This window comes from Homalodisca vitripennis, unplaced genomic scaffold, assembly GCF_021130785.1.
Source record: "Homalodisca vitripennis isolate AUS2020 unplaced genomic scaffold, UT_GWSS_2.1 ScUCBcl_3122;HRSCAF=8442, whole genome shotgun sequence".
Taxonomy (NCBI): Eukaryota; Metazoa; Arthropoda; class Insecta; order Hemiptera; family Cicadellidae; genus Homalodisca; species Homalodisca vitripennis.
The window spans coordinates 30,430-40,572 of NW_025779234.1; positions in this window are offsets into that span (position 1 = coordinate 30,430).

A 10,143-nucleotide genomic window follows, 5' to 3' on the forward strand; every position below is an offset into this window, starting at 1 on the left:
AGAAATATTCGGAAGTAAAATTTGTTTCCTGCAAAATCTTAATGACTAACACATTCCCCATAGGTGTACTAAAACTTAAATAAATATAGATATCCTAAATAAATAAAAATTTAAAGATTACAATATTATTTTTGTATACCGTAAATGAGTTGAACTTTAAAAACAACATGAAATTAATTGCGTTGTACCAATGTCACATTGTAAGGAGCAAAGCTTACGAGAAACTTCAGAGATTAAAACAAACACCGTTCTTTGTGTTGGACATGGGTACACACGCGACATTGCATGACGTGTTGGATGATTGACTGGCATTTCAGCTCTGCGGTTCCGGTCCTACTCGGTCTTTGATTAATACTGCCAACAAACTTATCCAAACATTTTGAATTTTCATAATATTTATAATATTAGTGATTCCTTTTATAATATTTAAAAGGTTTACATCTCATTTTGTGAGTTCAGGAAAACTCAGTATGCGAAAACCGGCATATAAGCACCTTGACTGAAATTTTTGTAAGTCCGTAACTCGAAAAATATTATTTTTTTACGAAAAATCACCAAGACAAATTTCAGGCCGAGAACGGTGTCCTGTTGCTCCGGACAAGGGCCTAAATCCGGTTTTCCGCACTTTTGCAAACCGATATGATCCTCGAACCGCCGGATTCCGACCGTGCCAGCCCGCATTCTAACCCTTGAAAAATACCAGTCGATAGATTTTCTTCTAAACACAGTCAACGGCCTTACGAAATTTCATTCTTTAAGTGACCAAAGTTGTAATCACTTTCGTAACAGGTTTTCCGAGAAAAAACATACCGCTTTTTAAAGTTTTTACCATACCGATATGCAATTCCGAGAAGGGTCTCCCTTTGGTGTCAAATCGTGAAGTTTGAGTCCCTGAAATTTGATAACTTTAAAACAAATCTAATTCCAAAGCCTGTAGCTCGGTAACACTGTTAATTTACTTTTATAAGCAGAAAACTTTACTGTACAAGTTGTACCGTTTTTATAGCACATATTTTGTAATTTATATGGAGCTAATACTTTATAAATTAAACAACTTTTCGGAAATACTTGGTTTATTCCGAAATTCAAGTTCACCCAAAAGTTTACAAAGTTTACAAACTTTTGATTCAATTTTATTCAAAAATCACTCAATCAATCAAATCTAATTAAGAGTCTGATCAAAAGGTACTGAAATTAAAATTAAACTAAAAATGTATACTTCTCCAAAAATGGTTTAAATTAACAAAACAAAATAAAAGTTCTCTTCTCAAAATACTCAAAATTAATATAACACAAAACTTGATATTTACTTTATCACCAAAATTTATTATATTGTCCTGGGTTTGGTGAACCTTAAAGTCCGTATAAGCTAGTGGAAAATTACCTACACTATTTACAAATACACTATTTACATTTTCTTCCTTAATTGCTACTCTTATGCTATTGTCCGTTACACTATCATTTTCTATACCGTACTGGTATTCTTCAATTTCCTCCACACTTTGCATCTTATCTCTACGTTCAAATAGTCTAGATAAATAGTCTGCCACCGCATTGTCTTTTGATTTTACGTGTTTAATTTGAAATGGTAGGCTCAAAATTGTAGCTGCCCACCTACCTAATTTTCCTAATTTCCTAAAATTGCCTAGTACCCACGCTAGTGCACTATTGTCCGTTATTAGCGTAAAAGGCCTTACTTCTAGGTAGCTGCGAAATTTGTTTATCGCGCATACCACTGCAAGTGCTTCCTTTTGGTACACAGTCAAGTTTCTTTGTTCGGATTCATTGAATTTTTTTGAATAATAAGCCACTGGTTTATTCTCACCTTCTATTTCCTGCATTAAACAGCTTCCTGCTGCCTTGTCACTCGCATCCGTACATAGGATAAATGGCTTATTATAATCTGGTATTATTAATACCGGTGGTGTACTTACGCTTTCCTTTAAGCTGTTGAAGCTCTCCTGGCACTCCTGAGTCCACTCAAATTTCCTATTCTTTTTTCTCAGTTCATTTAGACATGCTGCCTTGTCTGCATAGTTTGGGATGAACTTTGCGAAATAGCTCACCGCTCCGATAAATCTACTTACGCCTTTTGCGTCCTTTGGCTCTCTCGCATCTCTAATGGCAGAAGTTCTATCCGGGTCGACTCTTATCTGGTCCTTAGAGATTAGGTGACCTAAAAACTTGATCTCTTTACATGCAAAGCTCACCTTATTCGGGTTAACCGTAAGTCCATGTTTGGCCAGCCTCTCCACAACATCTCTGACATGTTCTATATGCTCTGGTAAACTTTTTGCTAAATATTATTATGTCATCTACATAATTTAAAGCATACTGGAACTTTACACCTTGCAACACTTTGTTTAATAAGCGGCTCATTGTTCCGCTTCCCAAGTGTAACCCATATGGTACACGATTGAATTCATATGATTCAAACGGCGTAACAAAACCGGTTAAATGTTTGCTTTTTTCTGTGAGTTTTAATTGGTAAAACGAATTACTCAAATCCAAGTTTGAAAAATAAGTACATCCTTGTAGGTAGTGGTATGATTCGTATACGTCTCCAATTGGATGTTCCACTCTCTTCAACTTACTATTTAATTTTGAGTAATTAATCACCATTCTAGATTTATCACTTCCCGGTTTGGTTACTAAAAATGCGGGGCTAGCATAATTTGACACACTGGGTCTAATTATATTCTGTGCCAACAGTTCATCTAAAATTTTTCTTAATTCTTGCAGCTTGGGGGGGGATAGCGGATACGGCTTCAATCTCACTGGCTCGGGGTCGCTGACTTCTAGGTCAATTTCGAAGTCAATAGCTTGCCCTATTTTATCGGTAAAAACTTGAGGGAATTCGTTAATAATTTTTAAAATACCCTCCTTTGCCTTATTGCACCCTACCACAATACTCTGGTTCACATTATTTATAAGGATTGTATTATTCTGAAATAACTCGATTGTGACTTCTGGTTTAAACTTAAACCAACACATATCCTGTTTTAAATCCACCACCATGCCAGTTTCTTTTATAAAATTTGAACCCAGAATTATTGGCCAAGACAAATTTTTCGAAACTAAAAACTGAACTTTCCAAGAAAAACATTCTATCTTTATTTTTACAATACATTTACCCAGGATTGATAATTCGTTGTTATCTGCCGACAAACATTTAATATCAGTATGTTCAAGAATACTAGCCAGTCCTTTCTTTAACAATGAGTCGTAAATGCTTTCGCTTATCAGGTTCACTCCGCTTCCCGTGTCCAATAATACATTATGATATGTACCCTTACCAACAAACACTTTTACAACGGGCAGGGTCATTGAACCTTGGCTACATCCGGCCCTTTTTACATTCATACAGGAATTTCCCACATTATTCTTACCCCTTGCCCTCATTTGTTCTCGACCTCTTCCATAATTATAATTATTTTTAATGTCAGTGGGACGTGACCGGGGAGATTCCACTCTCGCACTGCCTTCTTGGAATTCTCCCCTATTTACAAGTTTTTTTGGGACCGCAGATTTTTCGAATCTCGGTATCTGTCCTCTCTGAATATTTTTAAAACAATCCCTAGCGATATGTCCCGGTTTTATTACAAATAAAACATTTTATTATTGCTTTCTTTACCATCATGGGATTGTTTACATACGAGTTTGCAGTTGAGTTTACATGACTTTTCAGAACAAAGTCCGATTTACAAACTTTACGTTCCTCGCACACCTTCACTTCTTCATAGGCTACGTTCTGCTCATATATACACAAATTGTCAAGGTCGGCAAAATTTTTCGGATTTGTACAAAATACCAGTCGGGCCCTTACTTGAGATGAGATACCTAATTTTATCAATTCCGTCAGTTCGGTCTCAGAATAATCACACAATAGCAATTTTGCATTTTGCTTAACGTTTAAAATATAACTGCTCAGTTTTTCATCAGGTTTTTGTGATCTAGTTACTAAGTCCCTCTTCAAGGCTTCTCTATGACCAAATGGAACAAAATAATCTAATAGTCCTTTGTGTACTTCACTAAAATTACTAGCATTCACCTTTAATTGAAGCATTTTATTGTAAAGTGGACCAGTGGCATAACCTACACTCATATTTATGATCTCACTATCACTTAAGCTAGTTTCACCCTTAATTTTTAACATTATTTCGATATAATTCAACAATTCTGAAACATTTAGTCCATCTGTGGGTTTAAACATTTTTAAAAATCGCTCTAGGGGATTTGGTAATTTTGCAAAATTCCCTTCTACATGTTTCTCCTGGTGAAGACTCAAACCCATAATATCCTTATTTATAGTTTGAGACACGGGCTTGCACATCTCTTCGACTTCCTCCTCCTCCAGGCTTGTATTTAGAAGACTAGTTTCAAAATTAACAATTTCCTCCTCGCTTACACCAAGTTTTCCTAATTTTGCCTTAATTTCAATCAAACCATCCTTAAGTTTTGAAATTAAGGTTTCAGACGCTCCTTCCCACTTATACAACTCACATAATACATCAACTCTCATAGTGAGATGTTTGTGCCTACACACTAGTCTCAAATACTCGCCTGTCGATTTTTCCTCGGACAAGTTTCCTATCTTGACAGATAATGCCCCCAAATCAACTTTTATCTCCTTTAATGCAATGCTAGGTTCTATACGCCCCTTCAGATTACCAGCGTTGCCCCTGATATTTAATTTCAAAAGAGACCTCAACATTTTTCTAAGATCCTGAACGGTGTCGCTTTCAGAAGCATTTCCGCCCCTAAAATTTATTTCAAATATTAATTCCTTTTTGAGCAACAGATCTACATGCGCTAGCTCCATTTTTATTTTAAAATAATTTTCTTAAAATAAATCAAATATTCCAAACTGACAATATTATTCTAAGTCCTAAGTCTTACTCACTACACAAAATTATGCAGGTTTATACACAATGTTCAAGTTCATACAAGTCTTATACAAGTTACACACACTTTCATAAATTATACAAGTTTATACCAGTTTACAAGTTCTTTCCTGTAAAATAACCTGTTGTACAAGTTTATGCTCAAAAGAAACAGCAGATTGCGCAAACTATGTACCGTTTTTATAGCACATATTTTGTAATTTATATGGAGCTAATACTTTATAAATTAAACAACTTTTCGGAAATACTTGGTTTATTCCGAAATTCAAGTTCACCCAAAAGTTTACAAAGTTTACAAACTTTTGATTCAATTTTATTCAAAAATCACTCAATCAATCAAATCTAATTAAGAGTCTGATCAAAAGGTACTGAAATTAAAATTAAACTAAAAATGTATACTTCTCCAAAAATGGTTTAAATTAACAAAACAAAATAAAAGTTCTCTTCTCAAAATACTCAAAATTAATATAACACAAAACTTGATATTTACTTTATCACCAAAATTTTAATTCACAAAACTTCAAAAATTTGAATTAAATTTTTAGACTCTGAAAGATGGGAAACTTTAGAAATTTTTAATACAGTATTATAAAATAAAAGATATTAACTATACGCTGGTACGGGAACTTACTACTTTGAAGATTACGGAGGCAGATCGGATCTTAAAACGCACTAAATATTTTAAATACTTCAAATTGACTTTACACGCGATAAATAATTACTCAAAATCCCAACTATAGGGTTAGAGGAAGAAAACTTCAGCTTCGACCGGTACACACCTTCTCGTCGTGGCTTCAAGACTCGACTGAAACACTTCTCTCCCTCTCCAGGCTTGCCGGGTCGGAACGTAGACCGATCAGCTGATTACCGGTCCAACTGAACAAACAATGTCCACGCACCGCGTCTAGTTAACAGGAGCCTACTTCCTACCGCGATTCAGCATAAAGAATTAGAAACTATGGTACAAAGTAACAAGTGAACTTGCAGACTCATCAAGCGCAGAGACAGTGGACATAAAGTGACAGTTTGGAACATTAGAGTGAGTAAAAGCGACAGCCATAGAGACGACGTAACCTTAATATAAGTTAACCAAGAAAAGTACATTACAGTAGTAGGCACGTCCCATCGCTCGCTATTCGAACTTGTGCTTGGCTCAAGTACCAGTGCCTTCAATACCTCCTGTATCCTTCTTTCAATACTTATAGCTCAGTGACACCGCTCCCGCCTGCTACACTTCGGCACCAGCGGACTCTGGATCGGTTTTATGTCAGAGTAGATACTTCTTTCCAACCGCTGCCACACAGATATGATTTACCGCACGAGTAAACTCGTATATACATAACAGGAGGTGTGTGTGAGATATCAAAGAGCAGAAGTTCTTAACTTCAACCTTATCGACAGGGAGGCCTTCACATCGCATGGGATGCACCTCAGACCATTGCAAAACATCTGCTGGCCGAACTTTTGCTAGAAAGGACACGACCCCTTCGTCCGCTGCTGTCTGCGAGTCACCGCCGCTACCGTTGCCGCCACCACCGGTCCACCACATGTTGCATCGGGGACGCTGCTTTAGCACCCCCTGGAATAAGCACCCCCTCGGGCTCTGACGTCACGGCAGGGGGGTGCTAATTCAGCGCACGGACACGGACCAGGCACTGAATTAGCACCCCCCGACTACAAGGGGGTGCTAAATCAGCGCATGAACATGGTCGAGGCCCTGAATTAACACCCCCCTGTTCCAAGGGGGTGCTTATTCAGCGCATGGACATGGCTCAGTCACTGAATTAGCACCCCCTAGCATTCAACTAGCAAAAAGGATATTTATCTTTTACATATTAAATTTAATCATAAATATAATAGTTGTTATCTGGATTTTTGTGACGCTGCCACTTATAAGCTTTCTTCGATTGTTTTGCAATTTTCAAAAAACGATTAAATAATATAATAATCAAATATGGCTACTTTCTCTTCAAAATTACCATAGACTTAATATTACATAATAATGCTCCGACTAACAAGGCTAATAGACCTTAGCACTCCTCCCTCTCACATTCATTGTCATATTTGTGTAATAACTAGCAGTTGCCCGCGGCTTCGCACGCAATTTCCTGTTGAAAAACAGTACACTATATTCACGTATTCTTATTCTATCACATTCTAAACACTCCTGATATAATTGATAGTCGTTCCTTCGTGAGCCTCTTGGGTGCATTATGAAGGTATGTACCATATTTCCTTCATCTCTCTTTCGTGGATTTGCTAGGTGTTGATCAGTTATTCAGTACAATTAATGTATATGGATGAATCTCGACAAACTAATTAGGTTATAAAGAATCAAATTCGGTCTGTTAAAATTAATTTTCTGTCTAAGATATATCCCGTATTATTGTGGAGTTTGCCTTGTGCCCCGGTCATGAAAATGTATCAACGAAAACCAATTTCGATCATAAAGCGTGCTGTTTCAGCTCTTTTCATTTACCTTCGATCTAACCGAATTCGATTACCCTACGTGCAAAAATTCACGGCATTGTACATAGAGGTGGTTTTTAAAACAGCGTTTAATAGTATTTTTCATTGCATTAGATATTTTTTTGATCATTGGTGCAATTAAAATTTAAAATTAGGCAAAAACTTCTCCTATGCGATCTATACTATACTATACTTATACTACTGATCAAGCATTTTACAATAATAATTTCAAAAAATTTTAATGTTAACAAATATTTCTGTGTCTTTGATGAACTTCAGCTGAAAGTGTTAACAGGTGAAAGTATCAGTTCACTTTGTATTACGTGTCGTAGCGCAATCTGCCAGATCCAATATAAAACACTCTAACATCAAAACAACAATTTATAAATAAAAAAAATAATTAAATAAACTATTTAAATCGGACCAAATCATAATTCTAAACCATTAAAAGTATGCCCATATTACTTCCAGGAACGTGTAGAATCACTGTACAAAATTTCACGATGTTTCGTGCATTGGTTTCCAGAGTTATAACGGAACATACAATCAAACATTCGCATATATATATATATATATATATTTTCACTCGTGACTTTGCTTCCTTAATTTTTTCTAAAATCACCTATTAAAATAATTAATTAAATCATATCCTTCATTTTTTCTATTTCAGTTTATTATTTCAGTTAATACGTGTGTAAATTACATTAACGCACTGCTATATATATGTATATAAAAAAAAAACATAAAATTCTCTACGCACAGATCATTAAAGCCCATGTAGGATCTTTTCCCTTTACGTTTTTTAATTACGAGTATACAGTAATTAGAGACAAATTAAAACTAATGATAAATGCTGCTCTTGTTTTAATTTTAATTAACTGTCCTAATTTAGATGTATAGATTCATTCTTTTGAGATATAAGATTTGTATTATTGTATGTTAAATTCTTTCATATCAACTATAAGAATACTATAAAAAATTACCATCATTTGTTTTCCTCTTGAATATAAGATATTTACAGCTGTATCTACAGTTATACATTTTTGTGAAAGTAAAAGCTATTTTTGAGTCGATTTTTGGAATATTACGGAAGGTAAAATGTAATTATGGTTTTTTATACACAATTACTCTAGTATCTATGCTGTGTCATTTTTATTGTATAGGTATTGAGTACTGGGCGTCCATACCAATGGAAGATCTACTCATAGTCTAGTTAAGGGTATTCACTGAGCATTAACAGTTCAAGCTTAATCCAATCGTGAAAACTCAATGAAACATGTTTATAGATATAATTAAAACTATGTTATTTGTATATGAATCCATAATTAAACTATATATTTCATTTAATAGCTTCATGGAAATATTAACTCAAATTAAAAAAAAACTAATATAATTTTGTAAACAATTTTAGGCTCGTATTTTAGGCAAAATAGTTCACTGACACAGTATAAAACTTTTCTTTGTGGCATTTTTGTTTCATATTTAATTTTAATTACATTTCATTACATTAATTACATTTTACTGGAATGAAACAGATGAAGCATGATAATTACAGTTTTTGACTTGTCATTTATTACAGAAATAATTTTTCAGTACCTGCCCTTAAATAATTACTCGTAACCATCTGCAGTAAGAAACTAGATTGTAACTTTTTATCCTATGCACTATTAGGCGTACCGTTAATCATCTCCACAATGGATCAGCTCCATAGACTTAACACTACACAAAAATCCGTAGAATGGTATTCACAAAAATATCTCAAGGTTACGCCCATAAGTATTACTATTGCTTACGTGTAAAATATCCTCTATAGAATCATGCCCAACTATTTTTCATAGTTAAAGGAATATATAGAAACATCAAATACACAATATCCCTTCTGGCTGAGTCGGAAGAAGGGTATATTTCACATGAGGCTACAAATTGAAGATACATTATTAGTTTATGAATTTAACACTGTGATACAAAACTTATGGATGAGGCATTGGTAGCTAAGGATGAAGTATATTAATCCGCAAAGGTTTCTTCCTAACTAGTTATATAAAAAAATGTTTGGTCGACTTCTGTCCGTCTTACCTCTAGCCGATATTTCCCTCTGATAAAGGATTACACCCTCGATTATATTACTTTTTCTAATGGTATCGATGATAATTAGTGTCATATTACGAGAATGAATAATCGAATTCATATTGGGACTTTCATATTAAGTGATATAAACTATTACATGTAAAATATTCTCACATATATGTTTTGTTCCTCCTTTTATGAGTAACCCTATTTTCAAATGTGGATCATAAGTCTTTTATTACCTACAGTACTATAGGAAAGAAGGGATTGTGATTTGTAATTACTTTAGAACATCAGTTCAAAAAAATCTTGGAATATCGCATTGAAATTAAAATTGGAATTTTTTCCAATGACCATAATTTATTTCATCAGTAGTATGCCATTTTTTTTAAAGACATGAAGGAAATGTCTATGACGTACCAGTTATTCTACAAAAATTCCGTACGAAGGGGCGGGTATCAGCTAGTAAACATATAAAAACTTGAAACTCCTTATTTGTGCCTTAACATCGTTGCTCGTTATATATCGGCCGTCTACCAAATATGAAATATGCAGAGTAAAATCAACCTGCAAATATCGATTGTAGGACTGTATGTCCATTAATTTTGACGAAGCTGACGAAACCTGTCCGTGCACTACAGACCCCACTGTTCAGAACGGATGTGGCCGTATCGAGTGGTCGAGTAAACAATATCGAAGTTAT